Source organism: Pseudophryne corroboree, chromosome 7, assembly GCF_028390025.1.
Source record: "Pseudophryne corroboree isolate aPseCor3 chromosome 7, aPseCor3.hap2, whole genome shotgun sequence".
In the NCBI taxonomy this organism is placed as follows: Eukaryota; Metazoa; Chordata; class Amphibia; order Anura; family Myobatrachidae; genus Pseudophryne; species Pseudophryne corroboree.
The window spans coordinates 221,747,725-221,774,383 of record NC_086450.1 but is presented as its reverse complement, the minus strand read 5'-3'; positions in this window follow the sequence as shown (position 1 = coordinate 221,774,383).

Here is a 26,659-nt window from a genome sequence, read left to right as displayed (position 1 = left end):
CTGCTGGGTGTCTGCATGTGCATGCAACAAGAGTGCAGGGAGGGGGGTCAGAGGGGGAAGAACAGCAATGTGTGTTTCTCCATTCTCCTCGGTAGTCGACACAGCCCCCTTCACTGACACTACCCTGGTACCTAACATGCTGGCAGCACCCCTGACAGACACATTATTTACTACATTGTTACATGCATCATAAGAATTACTGGTAACACAGGTACAAGACAATATATCATCCCCATTATCATACTGACTGGGTGCATTATCCTGGGGTACCTGCAACACAACATGAGCATTTTCATCAATACAAAGAATCATTGCCCCTTCTTTACACATAGACATTTGCATGTTTTCAGGGCCCCTCGGTACCTGCAAATCAATTTGAGCATTTTCCTCAACACCTGGATTCACTGTCCCGACACATAAACATTTGCATTCCATCTTGGTCCCACCTTACCTGCAAATCAACATGAGCTGTCTCAACAATACAAGTACTCATTTCCTTGTCCCTACACATAGACATTGGCATGTTATCTGGATCACCCAGGACCTGGGGAAGACTGGTGATAGCAGGAAAACGAGTTTTATGGTAAGAACTTACCCTTGTTAAAACTCTTTCTGCGAGGTACACTGGGCTCCACAAGTCTGAACAATGGGGTGTAGAGAAGGATCTTGATCCAAGGCACCAACAGGCTCAAAGCTTTGACTGTTCCCAGAATGCACAGTGCCGCCTCCTATATCACCCTGCCTCCCAGCACAGGAGCTCAGTTTAGTTAACCAGCCCAATGCAGTAGCAGGAAAAGTGATGACAACGGTTAGTAGCCACATACACCACACACTCACGACAAGAGAAGTGTCAGCGGCTAATGCCATATCAACCCAAAGAAGCTAAGTGCGTCAGGGTGGGCACCTTGTGGAGCCCAGTGTACCTCACAGAAAGGGTTTTAACAAGGGTAATTTCTTACCATAAAACTCATTTTCTGCTGCGGGGTACACTGGACTCCACAAGTCTGGACAATGGGGATGTCATAAAGCAGTTCCTTATGGGAGGGGATGCACTGTAGCGGGCACAAGAACCCGACGTCCAAAGGAAGCATCCTGGGAAGCGGCAGTATCGAAGGCATAGAACCTTATGAACGTGTTCCCGGAGAACCACATAGCCGCCTTGCACAATTAATCAAGGGTCGCACCACGTTGGGCCGCCCAAGAAGGTCCAACAGACCGAGTAGAATGGGCCGTAATATGAACAGGAGCTGACAGACCAGCCTTCACATAAGCATGCGCAATCACCATTCTAATCCACCTGGCCAGGGTCTGCTTGTGAGCAGGCCAGCCACGTTTGGGAAATCCAAACAAAACAAAGAGAGAATCAGACTTTCGAATAGAAGCAGTTCTCTTCACATAGATACGGAGAGCCCGTACCACATCCAAAGACCGCTCTTTGGGAGACAAATCAGGAGAGACAAAAGCTGGAACCACAATCTCCTGATTAAGGTGGACCGAAGAAACCACCTTAGGTAAATATCCGGGACGAGTCCTAAGAACCGCCCGTTCACGGTGAAAAATCAGATATGGGGAACTACAAGACAAGGCACCCAAATCCGACACTCTTCTAGCAGATGCAATAGCCAGTATTGAAGTGTGGAATCTTATATAATATATATTTATTATATCATATATTGATTTATGCTTTATGTATCTTACATCTGCAAATATATTATAATAGGCTTACAAATTAGGTTGGCTCATAGCTAAAGGGGCAGAGATTAGCACTAGTCCAATCACACAGCAATGTACATTATATGAACATTCCTATACATATGCATGTGATTGGCTCATTTGGGTTTAGGAATTATATATCTACTTGTCCAAGAGATATGTCAAGGTAAAGTGTAATTATACTTTACAGAGATATATAATCCTGGCTCATTGACTATGTGGGTATGAATATAGCTACTGAAAACAATTACTGTCCAAGCAATACATCTGTGCACATGGTAAATATACTTTATGCAGGGATGTATCCTTCTGGCTCATTTGATATATCAATGCTCTATACCTTAGGGGTATAAATATATTGTCCAACTTTGCAGAGCCTTATATAATATAGCAAGAAAAAAAAAGCAATTGTTTCCCCAGCACACTGAATGGATAACAGTAACCAGATATAAATCCCACATGATAATAGAAGTCAGAGATCTTCGTTACACATATTTGCGCAAATGTGTGGTTAAGCCCCAAAGCCGCATCAAGGCCTCTCTGTATATTTGGGGTCCCTAGCGCTATATCTAGGTGCAGGGTGTGGCACCCCAAAACACCCAGTACGGCTTAACCACACATTTGCGCAAATATGTGTAACGAAGATCTCTGAATTCTATTATCATGTGGGATTTATATCTGGTTACTGTTATCCATTCAGTGTGCTGGGGAAACAATTGCTTTTTTTTCTTGCTCAGAAATACCCCTTCCTTTCGAGCACCTGAATGATATCACTAAGCTAATTGAGCATTTACCAATCTGTATGCCTTATATAATATATGCAGATTTGTATGATTTAGAGATTCCAAAAAATGAGTTTGAACCATGGAATAATAGCTCTATTTCAATAACACTTTATTCTAGGTATACAAAATACAAGATATGAAAAACACAATGATAATAAATCCTATAATTATTATTGACTGCAGTACATATTAAACAAACACAAACAATATTACAAACTTAAACAATTAACACACATACTGTACACTTGCAAGAATTATTGAGGGTTAAATGCATAGCTACCTTCTTCTGATGTCTTAGGATCCTTTCCTTGTCTCTTTCCCTCTGCCCTAACTAAAGACTGCTCCAAACCCTGTCTTATATCCCAACTTTAACAATCCCAATTTACATATTCAAAGGTGTTGTAAAACATATCAGATAATTTGTTCAACAGTGACGAGCAGGGGGTGAATTCTGGAGTCATAGCGTCTGATATTTGTTTGTCTATCAAGGTTTTCCTTTGGTTATTTTGGAGTGTAAATACTGCTAGTGTTCATCAACATTTGAGACTTCGTTAATTCAATTGATCCTAGGAGTCATTGTCTCAAAGCAGAAGGCCGAATAACATACATTGCTCAGGATATGCAGATTCCTGATTGTAGTCTTAGGCACTTCCTTGCGCATGCCATTACCTGTGTGCCTTTGAAGTGACCTAAACCAAGTGGCTTGCTGATTTTATCTATCAGAATCAAATTATTAATTTGCTACAGACATATATCTGTATGCAGACATTGCATTACATTATTCCCTACTATGCCTATACACACAAAAGCATACACATTACCTCATACATTCAAACTTATTTCATATCTATTCCTTACTATATATATCCAGTATACTGTTCATTATGGTTACATCGCCTATTTATAATGAATTATATTTTGATTCAGACAACATCCATTGCCCTAATATTATATTGAGTGCGGACAATTACCTATATGTCAACAGTCGCCCCCTTGTGGCCATGAGAAATTATTTTGATTGGCCACACATTAAACTAGCGTAATTGCTTCCAAATACATTTCAAAATTTCTTCAAAACATAACTTTTGTTGTAACCATAATATATACCATAAGTGTAATAATAATAACCATTATGATTTTAAAAATCTAAAAAAAAAAACTCTTAGCTTACCTAACCTTATTTTACTTTTTAACTAAAGCAGACAAGACTGAGGTTTTTATTCAGTATTCATGAGGAAAACTAATTTCTACAGACATTTGAAATACCATAGCCCAATTGTAGACCTTTTTTTCTGTATCTGGATCAGTACGTTTGGACATTTTTGCTGTTCTTGGCTGTAGCAATTTACTGGGAGAGTAATGTCATCTGCGTGGTTTGCTTGCCATTGGAGACGTATTACGTTTGCATCATGGAGGCAGTTGAAGTAGAATTCTTCATAGCAGCTGCTCCTTTGCTTGCCATTTCGCTGTTTGAGGCAGAGGGCTGTGTACGTCGAGTGCTGTGTCTTGAACATTCAGTACTTGTGACGACCCTCAGTAATGGTCTTTAGCCTTGTGCGTCCTTTAAATGTTTTTCCAATGCCTCAGTTGTGACAAGTGTCCATATTGCTTTTGCACAAACAGGTTGTGATTTTGAATAGAACAGGCATATATGAAACAGTCTTTTTTTTCTCTTTCTTTCTTTCTTTCTTTCTTTCTTTCTTTCTTTCTTTCTTTCTTTCTTTCCTTGCTTGTTAATAGTAGGTCTTAATTGTCTTCGGGCAATAGTACCACAAATGGCTGTGAGTAGTACACCTACTCTGTTCTGTATTTCCTCACTGAATAAATTACCATGCAGTCTTAAGTCTCCTTATTCTACCTTGAACCTATTTATACATCTCAATCTTAAATAACCCTATACCAGTTTAACCCATATAAAGGCGTTTCCTATCCTACCTATATTTGAACTAATAATGCTATATAAAATGATTTGACATGTCTATAGCAACAGCCTATCAATACAATAAATGAATATAACTTTGCTTCAAACAGATATTAAATATCATTTAGGAATGGCTTTAAATATTTCTAATTCCATCCAATATTATTTTATATGCAGCCATGTGCATATACAGTTGACCCTGTTACGCTACAAATAATTCCCTTTGACTTGTTACAGTCTTTATTAAGAGAATTATTCATCCCACTTAATAATCTTGTCCCAATTTGTTAAAACGTGGTATACCATCCTGTTTTAGATATTTAATTACTTTTGAAGCTTTTACGAAGGAAGCATAGGTAGTATCTATTGTGTAATATAAAAAAAATCAAATATTTACAAGGTATATAATACAATGATATAAAATATATCTCAGACAAATGTTTACATATATGTGATTAAGGTATATGAAGGGATGAGACAGTTCTGTATAATCACAGTGATGAGATGTGCTGTACACTGTTGTGGGAGTGTACATGTAGTAAGTAATGATTACTTGTGATGAAAGGGTTAATGAAAACCTTCCCCTTTCTTGTGAAACTGGAAAACTCCTTGAGGATTTGTCCATATATCAGTCTTTAGGGATGCTATGTAGATTTTGCTGGATAGCAGCGATGAAAGGGTTAATGAAGACCTTTTCTCTTGTAAATTGGAGTCTTTTTGGAGTCTTGCACCATTCTGTATACAGGTTGCCAGGATTACTATGAATCAAACAAAAAGACATACAATGACTATCACAGATATTTATACAGTGATTTAACATAGCTTGCTATGCATTCTGTCCTATCTGCTGCATGTTATCAGGTACAGAATTTACAAATGTGTCTTTAAAGATTGAAGAACAAACAAACAATTGTTTCTGGAACAAACAAACAATTGTTTCTGGCCTGTGCCAATCTTTCCTGTCACATTGTGTGTCAATGACAGCACAATTGTCGCTGCAGATATGATGCAGGTTTAATTTGGAAACTGTGGCTGTTTGAACTTCAAAGCAAACAATGGCTACATTGGATCTAACAAGTAAAGGAATGATACTACCGTATTCACTTGTGACCATACTCCCTTGTGATGCAGCCTGGGCCCAGGCTGTCCCCAACCATAGCGTTTGCTGCTTGCTGTGGCTCCTTAGTCTGGAAGAAACTTGGAGCTTCTGAAAAAAACTACTTTTGTGGGGAGAGAAACTTGTTAGACTTTGCCAAATATGTATTGCAGGTCCCAGGGCTTTCTGTCTTTCCACACCTGTAATAAAATGGTTATGGCACCAGGGCATAAAAACATTTTCATCCTGGTGATCCTTTTTGTCATTGTTAATTGGTGTGTGGGTTGCAGAATGACACTCTGCATGTGGTCTCTCTGAGAGCATGCAAACATTTGCACCATCACTAGATTTCTCTGAGTGTTGTGTCGGGGTTACAAAAGTTTGGGAACTTTGTTTGTAAACATGCATTCCTGAATTAATTTCATGGATTTTCCCTTTAAACGTGTTTCCAGGTGAATACATTTCAAAGTTTGCAACTCTGGTTGCCATGGGAGTTTTCACCATGGGGAACTTCCCCACCCCTGTGTGCACTGTACTGCTGCTATCAGTGTTTAAGTCTGCTGACAATTCACCTTTGCCTAAAGGCATAACAAATTCTTCATTTACATTGGGAACTCTGAGAGTGTATTCAGCAGAATACTCATAATCTGAATTACACTGATCTTCCCCCTTACTAGACACAGTATAGGGGACATCTCCTATTGCTGCTACCTCCTTTACATTAATGTGCTGTCTGATGATAGACACATCCTGCACATTGCTACTTTCTTCCTTTACCAAAGAGGCTGTTCTGCTGGTGGTCTGTGTGACCATAGCAGACTCTGTGTGCTGCACATGGACAATGCTGTCCTGAGTCTCACCTACATCTACAATGTTCTCCCTTGTACTTTCTTTTATCTCCTCCTGAGAGGTCATGACAGTTTGCTTACAATCTGCCAGGCTTTTTGCTTCTGCCCCAAACTTTTTCTGTTTATTTTTCTGTTTAAGGGACTTAAATAATGAATGCATTTTTGCATTAATGGTCAGGCACGCCTTACGAAGACGTGAACCTGATTCTTCTTTACATTTCTGTTTGGCTTCTAAAGCCGCAGTTTTGCGCATTTTTCTTAATGCTACAGAAAACTTTTGCATTTTTAACATTGCAATCATTCACAATGCTAAATTTTTATATTCTTTGTTTTTAGTACCCACGGTATCCTCTCCTTAAGATTGACCGGTGTCTTAAGGTTAAACTCTAATACCTGGTACATTCATTTGGAAATACTCATTTCCACTGTGCACATTTTCTATTCTAGGCCTTTAAATTCTTTATTCTCATTTGTAACCTATTCCACTGTGATCTTGTACTTTGCCAGCAGGCTTATAGCCATTGGTGCTGCTTCCTAATAGATATTATGTTAGTTTAAAATAGATACCAAATTATTCCATGGTCCCATCTGGGGTGCCAATTATTGATGTGTGGAATCTTATATAATATATATTTATTATATCATATATTGATTTATGCTTTATGTATCTTACATCTGCACATATATTATAATAGGCTTACAAATTAGGTTGGCTCATAGCTAAAGGGGCAGAGATTAGCACTAGTCCAATCACACAGCAATGTACATTATATGAACATTCCTATACATATGCATGTGATTGGCTCATTTGGGTTTAGGAATTATATATCTACTTGTCCAAGAGATATGTCAAGGTAAAGTGTAATTATACTTTACAGAGATATATAATCCTGGCTCATTGACTATGTGGGTATGAATATAGCTACTGAAAACAATTACTGTCCAAGCAATACATCTGTGCACATGGTAAATATACTTTATGCAGGGATGTATCCTTCTGGCTCATTTGATATATCAATGCTCTATACCTTAGGGGTATAAATATATTGTCCAACTTTGCAGAGCCTTATATAATATATGCAGATTTGTATGATTTAGAGATTCCAAAAAATGAGTTTGAACCATGGAATAATAGCTCTATTTCAATAACACTTTATTCTAGGTATACAAAATACAAGATATGAAAAACACAATGATAATAAATCCTATAATTATTATTGACTGCAGTACATATTAAACAAACACAAACAATATTACAAACTTAAACAATTAACACACATACTGTACACTTGCAAGAATTATTGAGGGTTAAATGCATAGCTACCTTCTTCTGATGTCTTAGGATCCTTTCCTTGTCTCTTTCCCTCTGCCCTAACTAAAGACTGCTCCAAACCCTGTCTTATATCCCAACTTTAACAATCCCAATTTACATATTCAAAGGTGTTGTAAAACATATCAGATAATTTGTTCAACAGTGACGAGCAGGGGGTGAATTCTGGAGTCATAGCGTCTGATATTTGTTTGTCTATCAAGGTTTTCCTTTGGTTATTTTGGAGTGTAAATACTGCTAGTGTTCATCAACATTTGAGACTTCGTTAATTCAATTGATCCTAGGAGTCATTGTCTCAAAGCAGAAGGCCGAATAACATACATTGCTCAGGATATGCAGATTCCTGATTGTAGTCTTAGGCACTTCCTTGCGCATGCCATTACCTGTGTGCCTTTGAAGTGACCTAAACCAAGTGGCTTGCTGATTTTATCTATCAGAATCAAATTATTCATTTGCTACAGACATATATCTGTATGCAGACATTGCATTACATTATTCCCTACTATGCCTATACACACAAAAGCATACACATTACCTCATACATTCAAACTTATTTCATATCTATTCCTTACTATATATATCCAGTATACTGTTCATTATGGTTACATCGCCTATTTATAATGAATTATATTTTGATTCAGACAACATCCATTGCCCTAATATTATATTGAGTGCGGACAATTACCTATATGTCAACAGTCGCCCCCTTGTGGCCATGAGAAATTATTTTGATTGGCCACACATTAAACTAGCGTAATTGCTTCCAAATACATTTCAAAATTTCTTCAAAACATAACTTTTGTTGTAACCATAATATATACCATAAGTGTAATAATAATAACCATTATGATTTTAAAAATCTAAAAAAAAAAACTCTTAGCTTACCTAACCTTATTTTACTTTTTAACTAAAGCAGACAAGACTGAGGTTTTTATTCAGTATTCATGAGGAAAACTAATTTCTACAGACATTTGAAATACCATAGCCCAATTGTAGACCTTTTTTTCTGTATCTGGATCAGTACGTTTGGACATTTTTGCTGTTCTTGGCTGTAGCAATTTACTGGGAGAGTAATGTCATCTGCGTGGTTTGCTTGCCATTGGAGACGTATTACGTTTGCATCATGGAGGCAGTTGAAGTAGAATTCTTCATAGCAGCTGCTCCTTTGCTTGCCATTTCGCTGTTTGAGGCAGAGGGCTGTGTACGTCGAGTGCTGTGTCTTGAACATTCAGTACTTGTGACGACCCTCAGTAATGGTCTTTAGCCTTGTGCGTCCTTTAAATGTTTTTCCAATGCCTCAGTTGTGACAAGTGTCCATATTGCTTTTGCACAAACAGGTTGTGATTTTGAATAGAACAGGCATATATGAAACAGTCTTTTTTTCTCTCTTTCTTTCTTTCTTTCTTTCTTTCTTTCTTTCTTTCCTTGCTTGTTAATAGTAGGTCTTAATTGTCTTCGGGCAATAGTACCACAAATGGCTGTGAGTAGTACACCTACTCTGTTCTGTATTTCCTCACTGAATAAATTACCATGCAGTCTTAAGTCTCCTTATTCTACCTTGAACCTATTTATACATCTCAATCTTAAATAACCCTATACCAGTTTAACCCATATAAAGGCGTTTCCTATCCTACCTATATTTGAACTAATAATGCTATATAAAATGATTTGACATGTCTATAGCAACAGCCTATCAATACAATAAATGAATATAACTTTGCTTCAAACAGATATTAAATATCATTTAGGAATGGCTTTAAATATTTCTAATTCCATCCAATATTATTTTATATGCAGCCATGTGCATATACAGTTGACCCTGTTACGCTACAAATAATTCCCTTTGACTTGTTACAGTCTTTATTAAGAGAATTATTCATCCCACTTAATAATCTTGTCCCAATTTGTTAAAACGTGGTATACCATCCTGTTTTAGATATTTAATTACTTTTGAAGCTTTTACGAAGGAAGCATAGGTAGTATCTATTGTGTAATATAAAAAAAATCAAATATTTACAAGGTATATAATACAATGATATAAAATATATCTCAGACAAATGTTTACATATATGTGATTAAGGTATATGAAGGGATGAGACAGTTCTGTATAATCACAGTGATGAGATGTGCTGTACACTGTTGTGGGAGTGTACATGTAGTAAGTAATGATTACTTGTGATGAAAGGGTTAATGAAAACCTTCCCCTTTCTTGTGAAACTGGAAAACTCCTTGAGGATTTGTCCATATATCAGTCTTTAGGGATGCTATGTAGATTTTGCTGGATAGCAGCGATGAAAGGGTTAATGAAGACCTTTTCTCTTGTAAATTGGAGTCTTTTTGGAGTCTTGCACCATTCTGTATACAGGTTGCCAGGATTACTATGAATCAAACAAAAAGACATACAATGACTATCACAGATATTTATACAGTGATTTAACATAGCTTGCTATGCATTCTGTCCTATCTGCTGCATGTTATCAGGTACAGAATTTACAAATGTGTCTTTAAAGATTGAAGAACAAACAAACAATTGTTTCTGGAACAAACAAACAATTGTTTCTGGCCTGTGCCAATCTTTCCTGTCACATTGTGTGTCAATGACAGCACAATTGTCGCTGCAGATATGATGCAGGTTTAATTTGGAAACTGTGGCTGTTTGAACTTCAAAGCAAACAATGGCTACATTGGATCTAACAAGTAAAGGAATGATACTACCGTATTCACTTGTGACCATACTCCCTTGTGATGCAGCCTGGGCCCAGGCTGTCCCCAACCATAGCGTTTGCTGCTTGCTGTGGCTCCTTAGTCTGGAAGAAACTTGGAGCTTCTGAAAAAAACTACTTTTGTGGGGAGAGAAACTTGTTAGACTTTGCCAAATATGTATTGCAGGTCCCAGGGCTTTCTGTCTTTCCACACCTGTAATAAAATGGTTATGGCACCAGGGCATAAAAACATTTTCATCCTGGTGATCCTTTTTGTCATTGTTAATTGGTGTGTGGGTTGCAGAATGACACTCTGCATGTGGTCTCTCTGAGAGCATGCAAACATTTGCACCATCACTAGATTTCTCTGAGTGTTGTGTCGGGGTTACAAAAGTTTGGGAACTTTGTTTGTAAACATGCATTCCTGAATTAATTTCATGGATTTTCCCTTTAAACGTGTTTCCAGGTGAATACATTTCAAAGTTTGCAACTCTGGTTGCCATGGGAGTTTTCACCATGGGGAACTTCCCCACCCCTGTGTGCACTGTACTGCTGCTATCAGTGTTTAAGTCTGCTGACAATTCACCTTTGCCTAAAGGCATAACAAATTCTTCATTTACATTGGGAACTCTGAGAGTGTATTCAGCAGAATACTCATAATCTGAATTACACTGATCTTCCCCCTTACTAGACACAGTATAGGGGACATCTCCTATTGCTGCTACCTCCTTTACATTAATGTGCTGTCTGATGATAGACACATCCTGCACATTGCTACTTTCTTCCTTTACCAAAGAGGCTGTTCTGCTGGTGGTCTGTGTGACCATAGCAGACTCTGTGTGCTGCACATGGACAATGCTGTCCTGAGTCTCACCTACATCTACAATGTTCTCCCTTGTACTTTCTTTTATCTCCTCCTGAGAGGTCATGACAGTTTGCTTACAATCTGCCAGGCTTTTTGCTTCTGCCCCAAACTTTTTCTGTTTATTTTTCTGTTTAAGGGACTTAAATAATGAATGCATTTTTGCATTAATGGTCAGGCACGCCTTACGAAGACGTGAACCTGATTCTTCTTTACATTTCTGTTTGGCTTCTAAAGCCGCAGTTTTGCGCATTTTTCTTAATGCTACAGAAAACTTTTGCATTTTTAACATTGCAATCATTCACAATGCTAAATTTTTATATTCTTTGTTTTTAGTACCCACGGTATCCTCTCCTTAAGATTGACCGGTGTCTTAAGGTTAAACTCTAATACCTGGTACATTCATTTGGAAATACTCATTTCCACTGTGCACATTTTCTATTCTAGGCCTTTAAATTCTTTATTCTCATTTGTAACCTATTCCACTGTGATCTTGTACTTTGCCAGCAGGCTTATAGCCATTGGTGCTGCTTCCTAATAGATATTATGTTAGTTTAAAATAGATACCAAATTATTCCATGGTCCCATCTGGGGTGCCAATTATTGATGTGTGGAATCTTATATAATATATATTTATTATATCATATATTGATTTATGCTTTATGTATCTTACATCTGCACATATATTATAATAGGCTTACAAATTAGGTTGGCTCATAGCTAAAGGGGCAGAGATTAGCACTAGTCCAATCACACAGCAATGTACATTATATGAACATTCCTATACATATGCATGTGATTGGCTCATTTGGGTTTAGGAATTATATATCTACTTGTCCAAGAGATATGTCAAGGTAAAGTGTAATTATACTTTACAGAGATATATAATCCTGGCTCATTGACTATGTGGGTATGAATATAGCTACTGAAAACAATTACTGTCCAAGCAATACATCTGTGCACATGGTAAATATACTTTATGCAGGGATGTATCCTTCTGGCTCATTTGATATATCAATGCTCTATACCTTAGGGGTATAAATATATTGTCCAACTTTGCAGAGCCTTATATAATATATGCAGATTTGTATGATTTAGAGATTCCAAAAAATGAGTTTGAACCATGGAATAATAGCTCTATTTCAATAACACTTTATTCTAGGTATACAAAATACAAGATATGAAAAACACAATGATAATAAATCCTATAATTATTATTGACTGCAGTACATATTAAACAAACACAAACAATATTACAAACTTAAACAATTAACACACATACTGTACACTTGCAAGAATTATTGAGGGTTAAATGCATAGCTACCTTCTTCTGATGTCTTAGGATCCTTTCCTTGTCTCTTTCCCTCTGCCCTAACTAAAGACTGCTCCAAACCCTGTCTTATATCCCAACTTTAACAATCCCAATTTACATATTCAAAGGTGTTGTAAAACATATCAGATAATTTGTTCAACAGTGACGAGCAGGGGGTGAATTCTGGAGTCATAGCGTCTGATATTTGTTTGTCTATCAAGGTTTTCCTTTGGTTATTTTGGAGTGTAAATACTGCTAGTGTTCATCAACATTTGAGACTTCGTTAATTCAATTGATCCTAGGAGTCATTGTCTCAAAGCAGAAGGCCGAATAACATACATTGCTCAGGATATGCAGATTCCTGATTGTAGTCTTAGGCACTTCCTTGCGCATGCCATTACCTGTGTGCCTTTGAAGTGACCTAAACCAAGTGGCTTGCTGATTTTATCTATCAGAATCAAATTATTCATTTGCTACAGACATATATCTGTATGCAGACATTGCATTACATTATTCCCTACTATGCCTATACACACAAAAGCATACACATTACCTCATACATTCAAACTTATTTCATATCTATTCCTTACTATATATATCCAGTATACTGTTCATTATGGTTACATCGCCTATTTATAATGAATTATATTTTGATTCAGACAACATCCATTGCCCTAATATTATATTGAGTGCGGACAATTACCTATATGTCAACACCAGCAAGAACACCACCTTAAGGGAAAGCCACTTAAGGTCAGCTGAACCAAAAGGTTCAAATGGAGGCTCCTGCAACACCTCCAAAACCACCGACAAGTCCCAAGGAGCCACAGGCGGTACATAGGGAGGTTGGATACGCAACACACCCTGAGTGAAAGTATGAACATCAGGTAAAGTCGCAATTTTTCTCTGAAACCATAGCGACAAGGCAGAAATATGAACCTTGAGGGAGGCCAGACGCAGGCCTAAATCTAGGCCCTGCTGTAGAAAAGCCAAAAGTTTTGCTGTACTAAACTTGGGAGCGTCATAATGGTTAGATGCGTACCAAACAAAGTAGGAATGCCAGATCCGATGATAAATCCGAGCAGAGGCCAGTTTCCGGGCCCGCAACATAGTTTTAATGACCTCTTCAGAAAAACCCTTAGCTCTTAAGACGGAAGCTTCAAGAGCCATGCCGTCAAAGACAGCCAGGCTAGGTCCTGGTAGACACAGGGGCCCTGAACGAGGAGGTCTGGGCGTTGTGGAAGTAGAAGTGGACGCTCTGACGATAGGCCTTGCAGGTCTGAGAACCAGTGCCGTCTGGGCCACGCCGGAGCTATGAGAAGCAGATTTCCTTTTACTTGCTTGAACTTCTGAATTACCCTGGGCAGGAGTGACACCGGAGGGAACACGTACAGCAGTCGAAACCTCCACGGCACTGCCAGCGCATCCACGAATGCTGCTTGAGGATCCCTTGTCCTTGCTACAAGACCGGAACCTTGTGATTGTGTCGAGACGCCATCAGATCCACATCTGGAAGACCCCACCTTTCCACGAGGAGTTGAAACACTTCTGGATGGAGGCCCCACTCGCCGGCATGCACGTCCTGACGACTGAGACAGTCCGTTTCCCAATTCAGGACTCCCGGAATGAATATTGCCGATATTGCCGGTAGATGGCGTTCTGCCCAATGTAGAATCCGTGAGGCTTCCTTCATTGCCAAACGGCTTCGAGTACCGTCTTGATGATTTATGTAAGCCACTGTGGTGGCGTTGTCCGTCTGTACTTGAACAGGATGGTTCTGAATCAAATGCTGGGCTAGGTTCAACGCATTGAAGACCGCCCGCAATTCAAGAATGTTGATCGAGAGGATAGATTCCTCCTTGGTCCACCGACCCTGCAAGGAGTGCTGCTCCAGCACAGCACCCCAACCTCTTAGACTGGCATCTGTCGTCAACAGGACCCAGTTGGATATCCAGAAGGGACGGCCTCTGCACAATTGTCAGTCCTGGAGCCACCAGAGCAGAGACAGACGGACCTCCGGAGTCAGAGAGATCATTTGAGACCTGATCCGGTGAGGCAGGCCATCCCACTTGGCTAGAATCAGCTTCTGGAGGGGGTGAGAATGGAATTGAGCATACTCCACCATGTCGAATGCTGATACCATGATGCCCAGCACCTGCATTGCCGAATGTATCGACACTTGCAGACGAGAAAGGAAGCAACGAATCCTGTCCGGAAGTTTCAGGACTTTCTCCTGAGACAAGAACAACCTCTGGTTGTGAGTGTCCAACAGCGCTCCCAGATGCACCATGCTCTGAGCAGGGACCATGGAGGATTTCTTCCAGTTGATGAGCCACCCGTGGGCTTGTAGAAACCGGACCGTCATATCCAGATGACGCAGGAGAAGATCTGGGGAATTTGCCAGGATTAACAAGTCGTCCAGATACGGCAGTATCCTGACCCCTTGATGGCGGAGTACCACCGTCATCACCGCCATAACCTTGGTGAAGACTCACGAAGCCTTTGTTAAACCAAAAGGTAATGCCCGAAACTGGTAATGGAGGTTGCCAATAGCAAACCTCAGGTATTGTTGATGTGACACTGCTATAGGAATATGCAGGTAAGCATCCTGTATGTCCAGAGAGACCATGTTGACCCCAGGTTCCAAGGCCAGAACTATAGAGCGAAGGGTTTCCATACGGAACTTAGAAACCTTCACAAACTTGTTCAGTGCCTTGAGGTTGAGAATGGGCAGGGAGGACCCATTCAGTTTCGGGACTAGAAACAGTGGAGAATAGTACCCCCGGCCCCTCTGAGCAATAGGCACCTGTACTACGACTCCTGTATCCAGGAGGGTCTGTACCACCGAATGCAGAGTGTTTGCCTTTGTCTGGTCCGACGGGACGTCTGTCAGGCAAAATCGATGAGGGGGTCGGTTTTTGAAGGCTATGCCATAACCTCGAGTGATGACTTCCCGTACCCAGGCATCTGAAGTGGTCTTCAACCATTCCTGGGTATACCCTAGAAGCCGGACCCTCACCCTGGGATCCCCCAGGGGGAGGCACGCCCCGTCATGCAGCAGGCTTATCGGTCTTGGCTGCTGGCTGACGAGCACCCCAGGCTCTTTTGGGCTTCGGCTTACCAGGTTTGGAAGTGCGGGCCTGCTTATGGTACGCCTGACCTTTTGCTTTACCTGAAGGCCGAAAGGGGCGAAAGGATGTGCCTTTGGCCTTCAACACAGAAGGAGCTGTATTAGGCAGACAGGCAGTTTTGGCAGTAGCCAAGTCAGCCACTATCTTATTTAAGTCCTCCCCAAACAGAATATCCCCCTTGAAAGGAAGTACCTCCAGGGTTTTTCTAGAGTCCAGATCCACAGACCAGGAGCTCAGCCACAATATCCTGCGAGCCAGGACTGACGTAGTAGAGGCCTTGGCTGCTAGGATACCGGCATCAGAATCCGCCTCTTTAATATAGCGAGAAGCTGTGACAATATATGACAAGCATTGTCTAGCATGGTCAGAGGAGATTTCAGCTTCTAACTCCAAGGCCCACGCTTCAATAGCCTCTGCCGCCCATGTAGCTGCAATAGTGGGCCTTTGTGCAGCACCCGTGAGGGTGTAAATCGCTTTTAGACAACCCTCGATACGTTTATCCATAGGCTCTTTTAGAGACGTGACGGTAGTGACAGGTAGAGCTGAGGAAACCACCATCCTAGCCACATGTGAGTCTACTGGAGGAGGCATTTCCCAATTCTTTGACAGCTCTGGCGCGAGGGGATAGCGAGCCAGCATCTTCTTTTGAGGCACAAACTTCGTACCCTGGCTTTGCCAGGGTTCCTGATGTATATCCACTAGGTGGTCAGAGTGAGGTAAAACTTGTTTAATCACCTTCTGACGCTTGTACCTATCTGGTTTCTTAGGAGGAACGGATGGCTCAGGATCATCCGTAATCTGCAGAATTAACTTAATAGCCTCTAAAAGATCAGGAACATCCACATGTGAACTACCCTCCCCATCAGCCGTATCTGAGTCAGAACCTGTGGGGTCAGTGTATGTGCTGTCTTCATCAGACGAGGTGTCAGTGACAGCAGTGGATTGTGAGGAGACGAGCGCTCGCTTAGAGGACCTCTTTGACTTAGGCGAGCGATGGTCAGACTTTTTAGTAGTCAGGGACTTGTTCAACTTCTTTAATTGAGCAGATAAATCGTCCGCCCACGGCAGGTTAGCTGCAGGGACCACATACGGTTGTACCGGCATTAGGGGTCCCATAGGGGGTGTTAGTTTATGAACTAGCATATGCAGAAGCGTGGAAAAAGCGGCCCACGGAGGGTCAGTATGTGCCTCCATTGCCACAGTCCCACTGGTGGGCAAGGAGCCCCCAGAACCAGAGCCCACAGCTGCTATATTCTCCCCATATGTGCCTGTTGCTTCAGCAACACCAGCAGTGTGTTCTGCCCCAGAACTGTTACCCTCAGAAGCAGACATGATATAACTTGCAGTATGAGGTAACACAGTAAAATTATTAGCAGCACTGTATCCCTAAACCCAAACCCCTGCGCAGTGTAGTCAGCACCAGCAGAGATAAAGGAGAGATATGGTGACTAAATCACAGAGAAAAATACGTAATACAGTATATATTTGTGATAATCCTATATTAAATAACACCTGACGCACCAAGCCCCCTCAGGTTATAGAAAATAGGGATAGCAAGTTGAGTGAAAGACACGAGATGGACACCACTCAGCTATCAATGCACACACAAATAGTCACAGTTTGTACAATGCAGAGGTTATTACAGACAATAATACTGCACTGGACTAGCTTACACAGCTATATAGTCAATAGATATAACGCTACACAGTAAGAAACTGGATGTATATCACAGGGTAATTGTACTATAAACCCCTGACTAAATGTACTCTTTCTTACTAACACTGACTAAAAAGGCAGGTAGAATACTTAAGTCTCATGTAAAGGCACAGTGCTGACAACCAGGCGGCTTTACATAGGAGGATTTGCCCAAGCAGTCCCAGGAACAGTGAGCTGAGGAGTAATGGCGCCGCAGACACTGACAGGGAGTAAGGAAAAGACAAAGATGCAGCTCCAGGGCGGGAACACTTGCTGGAAATCGCGCCCTGGAACTGGGGGAAAGGCTTCAGGTCTAAGCCTTATCCCCCTTGCTGGCATAATCACCGGGTACTGTGGGCGATATTAAAATCGGTTTTAAGAGAAAATCTGACCTGCGCCCATGCCCTGGTGATCTAGCGGGATCGCCTGTATCCACAGTGTCCACCGCCAGGGCAAGCGGCCCGCCTCCCACTGACCGCGCCGGATCGCGATAAAGACCGGGTCCTGCGAGCGGGACCCACTTACCACCTCCCGAAGCACGGCCACGCGATCCTCGAGAGCCCCAGCCGTGTGTGTCTAAAAAAAAACGGAGCCTACGATGTAGGTACCCGGCAACCAGGGCTCGGGAGTGTACAGCGCCGCTGGGGTGAGCTGGAGCTGCAGCAGTGAATGTATCAAGACTTTTATCACCGCTGCTGCCCTTGAAGTCTTCACTTTTTACCTCATAAAAAGCTTTTCTCATGGCTGCTTGGAGCAGCCCCTCTGTTAAGTGCCTGCTTACTGCAGCACCAACTGACAAACTGAGCTCCTGTGCTGGGAGGCGGGGTGATATAGGAGGCGGCGCTGTGCATTCTGGGAACAGTCAAAGCTTTGAGCCTGTTGGTGCCTCGGATCAAGATCCTACTCTACACCCCATTGTCCAGACTTGTGGAGCCCAGTGTACCCCGCAGCTGAAAAGCTATCAACATTGCAGTATCAGGGATATCAGGTTCCTTTAAGTATGCGGCCTGCATTCAGCCAAGATCTGTCCCAAGCAGAAGATTGGAAGGCAAGCTGGGTCGCCCAGACACTTTCCTGATGCCTCCCCCTATCTCCCTGTCCAGATACTGATACTCTCTGATCAGGGGAGAAACAGGCTCACCATTTAGCACTGTAACATGGGCGACATCACTATCCCTACGCATGCTACTGTTCTGCAATTCTAAACCATCCCAGACTATGGTGGTCATTCTGAGTTGATAGCACATAGCAACTTTTTGCTGCTCGTGTGATCAACTTGACGCTACCTATGGGGGAGTGTATTTTAGCATAGCAGGGCTGCGATCGCTTGTGCAGCACTGCTATGTTAAAAAAGTTTAGTGCAGAACAAGACCAGCCCTGCACCGACTTACCCAGGGGGTCATTCCGAGTTGATTGCCAGCTGCCGATGTTCGCTACATAGTGATCATTTAAAAAATGGCAAAACTACGCAGGCGTATGGGGCGCAATGCGCACACATGGTGTACGGGTACAAAGAGCATTGTTGTTTTGCACTGCTTATAGTGACGATTCCATTCACACAGCCGTTCGCAAGGAGATTGACAGGAAGTGGGAGTTTATGGGTGTCAACTAACCGTTTCAGGGAGTGTTTGGAAAAATGCAGGTGTGTCCAGGCGTTTGCAGGGAGGGTATCTGACGTCAATTCCGGGACCTTTGTCACTGCAATCATTGCACAGAATAAGTAACTACAGGGCTGGTCTTGTTCTGCACAAATTGTTTTTGTACCGCTTGGCTGCACAGGCGTTCGCACACTTGCAAAGCGAAAAATACACTCCCCTGTGGGCAGCGACTATGCGTTTGCACAGCTGCTAAAAGTAGCTAGCGAGCGAACAACTTTGAATGAGGGCCCCAGTGCGACAGATCCAGCGATGAAGGTCTCGGCTGTTACGTCAGACATCTGCCCTACAAACGCCTGGACACGCCTGCGTTTGCCTTACCACGCCCGGGAAACGGTGAGTAGATGCCCTGATCCTCCTTCCCGCTGTCACTCTTCTTGCGATCGGGCCTGCAATTGCTTTCTTTGATCCTGGCGTCGCTGCCCGGCGACTGCCGTCGCTGGGCAACGGCACGCATGTGCAATGCAGGTGCCACGCAGCCGCAGTTCTGACCCGTTTGCACCGCAGCGAAGAACCCCTGCGTGCGAACGGGTCGGAATGACCTCCTATTTCAGGTTCCTTGCCTAAACCCACAAAACTGCAAATGCTAGCACTGGTACCTACCAGAGGTTCACCCCCACATACACCTATCACATTGGAGTATGCACAATGATCACATAGTATTACAGGTACTGTACCAGAGTAACACCATTGCAAGGTTTAGCATCATCACATATTACCTGAGATGAATCACATATTTCAAGTTCAACAGACTTAGAAATTTCAGGCATACATCGTGATATTTTTATCCCACACCAGACAAACAGTGAAAAAGTTATTAGTCACAGACCATTTACAAGCCAGCTATAGATATAAACAAAAATTTGGGTTTCTAATGATTCACAAAGCTGGAGGTGCTCCTGCAATCAAAAAAAGCTAAGCATACTTGTAAATGTTTAGTTGGGAAAGACCAACAGAGAAAATAGATTGCTTTTTTGGAGCACTCTTTTAAATAATTTTAGTACTTAATTTGACATGATTATAATGTTTTAAAACGTAACCTTTATTATATTTCAATAAAATAAATGGGGTGATTTAAAGACATTATAAACATTAATATAAATATATCAGTGCATGTACTGTATTAAACCCCTTGTCTATCTTGCACAAATCTAATAAACATCAAATTGTGTGGTAAATTATAAAAAAATAAACGTAATCATTATTATACATTACTGTGGTCCTTCCGTCATTCATAAATGCTATGATTTGTATCTCTGGACATTTACAGTTATCTGAACATTTACAGTCAAAAAGAAAAAAATAAATGTATTGTTTAGGAAATTGCTATTGAGTCATCCCCAAAATAATAATAATAATAATGTTCCAATATGGAACTGAATTGTTTGTCACCTATACAGCTTCTACCTGGTAAACTTAATTATCTACAGAAATCCCATGCTGGACCCCTTTAAATGATAAACTGCAGCATTCATTCAGGTGGAACAAAGAAAAACACCACCCATTGTACCTATGGTTTTAAGTACTGTTCTGATATTATTATAACAGTTAACGAACAGCGAGATCTATTGGCTATTGTATGCAGCATTTATTCATACAGGATAATGGGATAATAGTTATACCTCAAATTCAAAATCCTTGCGTAGCCTACAAAAAATTACACAAACAGCACTGATTACCTTGGCTGGTGACTCATACATAAGGTATAATTGTAGCAAAAAAAATGTAGTAAATAGGGCTTCCAGTCCAGAATATATGTGCACTTGTTACATTACATCAATTTCTTCAACAGATTAAACCTTTTCAAAGTAACCACAATTTTAATAGGTTCTCTTACTGTTTCAAAAAAGTAGACATGTAAACATTGTGCACTATTATGCAAAGGACATAAGTACCAATACTGTATAAGAAAAGAGCACAGAAGGAGAAAATATATGCTCCTAGTAATGTTGAAGGCATTTATTTATTATCTAAATTAGCATGCTCACCCAGCGTATGTTATACAAGATGGTCCACCTTTTCCTACAAAAATTACTGCTATGGAATTTTTTAGAGTCCACCAAACACTTTGTAAGAGACTCTTTTATATTTCACTGACAATGCTGTGTGGCAATTTACAATGTTAGATGCAAGTGGTTTAGGATTGTATTAGTGATGCTACTCCCCCTATAGCCATTGACTATTCGCCTATAGGGGGAGTAACATCACTAATACAATACAACCTTCTGTGTCTGCTGCTCCTCTTCCTCTGCTTTGGAACCCGATTGATTCCCAACCTCAGACCTGGAACCCAATCGATTCCCCCCAGCAATTTGCTGCTGGTCCGCATCTCTGAGCGTTTGGATCATCTGTTCCTTGGTAAGCTCCACATGATTGATACCAGAGTCCATATTACAATCCAACTTTACACTATTAATTTTCGCAGAAAGTAAAAGTTCAGTACGAAATCCACCTCCTGCTACCTCAGTAGCCACGGCCGATGAACTCTCAAGTACAAGTCCCCCATTATGATGCTCTGGATCATCCTGCACTGGGTTGCAGATCAATCTCCTCTCAATCCATGCCTCTTTGTGCTATTCTTTTTAAGTAGCTGCCATTCCTCTGCAGTTACTTTGCCAAAATAATAAAAACAGGGATGGGGAAAAGAAATTGCTTTTACTGTGTTACTATTACTATTATAAGCTTTGAGTTCTGGTATCTGGTGAATTTCATTCACTTAAATTTTCCATACACAAAAAAAAATACTTTTTTGAGATATCCAATGAGCTGCCAACCAGTTTGGCACTATTCTCCACGCTGCGATTCTCCAGATACGACAATCTGAGAACGCTGCCCTGTGACACCTTTACTGATTACCTCAGTGTGTGGTAAATCCACGCAGTAAACTGACGCCAGCAGAAGAACCAGTCACTGCGTCTGCCAGGCTAAGCGACTTTGAGGGACCATGCCTAGGGTTAGCTTCTGCTCTCACTCGCACAAAAAGTTATTAATACGTAAAAAGGTAGGTAACCAGACCTCGGTCGAGGCTTTGGGTTTAGAAAACACAGGTAACAGAACTAAAATTAAGAATTTTTAATCCAAGTATAAACTTCAAAGCTTAGTGTTACAGAAAAAAGAAAGTTACAAGAATATAATAGTTGTAAATAGTCACACACGTAAATTCAATTTTAAATAAATTTTTTTAAAAAGGAACAATTCAGCTTCAACTGAAGTTGGGCTGGCCGGTTGAGGCCTATCCTTTATTGACTTATTGGAACATCTGTATCCTTCAATAGCCTCATGCAGAATGAACACCTTCCAGCCTGTGTTCCTCATATTTAAAACCCGGGCTGCACTCACAGGCCCCCCTCCCTCTGGAGAGTTTGTTTAACCCTTCCAAAGCCAGAGTGAATGGATTCTTATCTTATACTGTGGGGTCTCTTAACCATTCTAACAGGGGTGGATGGCCTTATCTTTCAATTGCTTGTTTGATGCTTATAGAGTTGGTACCGTCCCTCTTGGTCAAATCAGCAGGGATTATTTAATTACCCCTCTCATTTTGTTTGAAGGTATGAAGCAGGCTTATCCATTATACTGGGACATACAACTGGCTAAAGAAACATTTATCACCTGTTGTAGCCAAAACATCTTCGCTAACCCATAATGATGCACCCCCTGTTGGGAAAGTAACAACTTGTTTGAAATGATCCAAGCCAGGCCTGACCCTGGCCTCTGAAATGCTGTTCCTTTACAATGTAAATTGCCACAATATACAGATAAGCTAAGGAAGAGCATTGAAGCTTGTCACCTTTCCACATAGCACAACCTTTGAATTGTTTACTATTTCTGGACCCCTGATGTGTCTGAGTAAACATTACAAGGCAATTAACTCTCACCAAAATACATTGAAACAGCAATCAGATATCTTGATATCACATACATTTTTATTAACAGGCCTATTCCTACTTGAAATAGCCTGGATCATGAAACCAGGAAGTGGACCGGGAATGGCAGCAGGCAGTAATAAAGCTGGGTGGTGATACAGATACCTGCTAAGAGTAGAGGCATTACAGAGGCGGGCCCACCCTGGAGATAGACACTTAATTGGTGGTGCTCTGAGGATATGACCCTTCTTCTCAGCAAATCAGTGGTTAAATCAGCAACCATTCGGAGGCAGCCAGGGAGACTGGCCATTTTGACTGGTGCCAGAGTAAAGGTCTGTGATAAAACACCTTGCACCACCCTGTATCATCACTTACACTGTAGCTGTAGCACTGATAAAGTCCCAGGATATTTATGCTATATAGCCACTACATCTTGACAGCATAGTTGGAGTAGTTACAGGCAAGGAGCTACAAAGTATCATATGTAAAGCCTGTGTAAGAGTGACTACAGATTAGAGACAGTCATACCTCTTTCACACTGACAAATGTTTCCCAGGTTATTGCACATGACCGCGCATCATCCCGGGAATTTGCCCAGTGTGAAAGGGTCCTGAAAGAATATCCCGGGTCAAGCATCCCAGCATTTCAGCCCAGGTCTTGACCTGGGTTGAATCCGGAATCGACCCGGGATGTGGTGCAGTGTGACCGAGCAAGCTGGGTCAAGGCGACCCGGCACCCGTTTCCTGCATAAGAGGAGGCGGTGCTTGGAGATGTTTATCTCCAAGCACCACCTCTGGTAGCATCAGCAGTGATATCACCAACCTGGCAATATGCTGGGTTGGGCCACAAGTCTGAAGGGGTCTTAAAACAGGTCGCACCTGTGAAGCACCGTGTACACATTCCTAGATGTGACCCAGCTATAGTCAGTCTGAAAGGGGTATCAGTGAGAATCTGTAGCTATTATTGACTATAAACCCTGTAATTAGTCAGCCAGGAAGAGCTGTTTGACTTATTGGTGCAAGTTAGTTTTACCAGGAGCAGCGCTAATTCATTAAATAGATTGTATCACCAAGGTATACCATTCAGGAACAGCTAACCTTTGTTTGCTACTTAAACCGGGCAACAAACAATAAGAGAGCTCTCACTAATACTCATTCAGCCATGCACGTGCTCTATGGGACTCCTTACACTACCAACTAAAAGCAGTTTGCATAATTACCATGATCTAGGGTAGAAAGGGAATTTATTGTATAATCTGATGTAATTGTAACCTTTATATTTTATGGTTTATTATATGTTCAATGTTGTGTTTATATTAGTCTAAAGCTTGATTGACAAGTTTAACTAACGTTTCGCTAAACTTAGCAACCGGTATTTACTTTAGTATTAAAGAGTTGGTATAGTTCAGAGAAGTGTGTAGAAAAGTTAACCATTTTCAGGAACGTGACGCAGACTGAGAGACAACAGCTATCATCCAGTTCCTGCACTAATTGTGTATTTTAAATTGTAATTAATTTTGTAAGCTGTTATACTGATTTTATGTACCCATATTGTACTCGCTGAGAGTATTTATCGAATTAACTCCATTGCCACAGATACTAATACATTGAAACCTCATTTGAAAGTTTAGTATTATTACTCTGAAGTTGATTTAATTTACTCATCCCTATCATCTGAGCTGAACCACAACCATCCAGCACCCATACTACTTCCGGGTGTCTCACATATAACAGGTAATAATATGCACTAAATTGAAATGGTGAGCACATAGAAAAAGCAATGGGCCTGTCGTTGCATACAAAACCTCTGTGATGTGTGAGCAAACAAACGGGGACACAAGACAAGATACATAAGAGGTTAGCAACATAATATAGCAGGAAGAGAGACACCAGTGCATCCCATCGGTCCCAAAAATATGAACTTCCATTCAGAAACATTCGAATAGCAGTAAAAGAAAACATGGCATGCTTGCACCTAGCACACCCCAGCTAACATGAGCAAACTAAAATCCCAACAGTCCCACAGCGGAAACAGAACCCTCAATAGCAATACTGAATAGCATGTAACCGTATATTAGGCCGGAGTCACAATACAAAAGAAATCAAGCACACATTAAGCCTTTGAGCAGACCCTTTAAGAACCAGTGAGCCATCAGATGGGTCACCCATATAGCTTAAGACCCAATTCTCACGTAACCAAACGGTGAGATCAAGAAGAAAGCGAGGTCATTGATTTCCTCATCTCAGATAAGAAGCCATCTGCATCTGCAACAGTAGTAAAGTCCTGAGAGTTGTCCCCATCAAAGATGCGGAGGTGTGCTGGCTACAGAAGTGAAAACTTTCTGTTCTCTTTAACCAGGCGGAACAAATCGGGGAAAAGTCTTCCGGGCACACAACACCCCTGCAGAATAATCTTGAAAAAGGCATAATTCCCCACCATCCCAGGAAATATCACGGTGTCTTCTTGAAGCAGACCATATAGCCTCTTTATGCAAAAAACTTCAAACAGCAAAAGATTGCTACACATGGCCTGGCATTCTGGCCCGTCTGGGGCAGTCCTTAACAATGAGTCCTCTCCACTACCAAATCTGCTCATGTATTTTGGATATTCAGCAATTCCGGAAGGTAGATTTGTGAAAAGCGGTACAAGTCTGGCCTTTTAAGGGATTCTGTTAAGTCCAAAATGCGGAGATTGTACCTCCTTGACCTATTTTCTAGGTTGTCTAAATTTTTCATCTCTTGATAATAACATTTTTGCAAGGTGCCATTGGACGTTTTCAAGTCAGCCACATCCTGGAACACTTCCTCCAAACATTTCTCAGTAGTCACTACTTTCTGGGACAGTTGTTTTAGCTATGACTTTAAATCATTATCGACATGAGTCAGATTGGCAGAATGAGCATCCATGAGGGGCCACATTGTTACCTGAATCGCCTTTACCAAATCACCATATGTGACAGGAGCTTCAGCATCAGGGAAAGCAGACTGGGATATGTCCTTCATCTCCACTGCACTCTCAAGCGTGTCATGTGCGGTGGCTATATTGGATTCCACGCGCTTCTGTCTTTGCTGTTTGAAAGGCACTGGGGAGGAGAGAATTTTCTCCATAAGGTGCTGGAGATGTACCCCTCACATTAAGTGCAGGAAACGCTGGGAATGGAGCCACTGGCACAGCTATGCAGGCTGAAATAGCTGGAGCTGAGCTCACACACCAGGCACCCGATCACATGGGAGCCAGAACCGGAAGACTCACATACACAATTTTAAAACAATCACCACTTTACTATTTATATCACCCTCCTGAGGAAATCCAGCAATTCGCAAAAGAACAAAAAGCATTGAGAATGATACTCTCACCATCCTGGAGATTAGGAACTGGCTAATTTTGTGTCAGATAATTGTTCATTTAATTTTACTTATTGTCTTATTTTTATGCTTCATTAAATGGTATAATTTTGTTTGCTCCCTCTTATAAGTTTATATACTGTATCTAAATGAGTGTTCACCTGGAATAAAATAAAACACCTCTAGCGGAGAATCCCTAAAGAATTTTCAGAGGCTGTCACAGCATTGCAGTGGAGTACCATGTATTTAATGAGAGAAAGAACTCACCTGTGCAACTGAAGTGGTTTTAAAGGTGTTAGGTTCACCTTTATCCATTAGGATGTTATTATCTGATTAACGGACAAATCATTTATAATACACTGCACTAGGAGGTGTTATTTCTCACTTGTTCTACAGATCCAT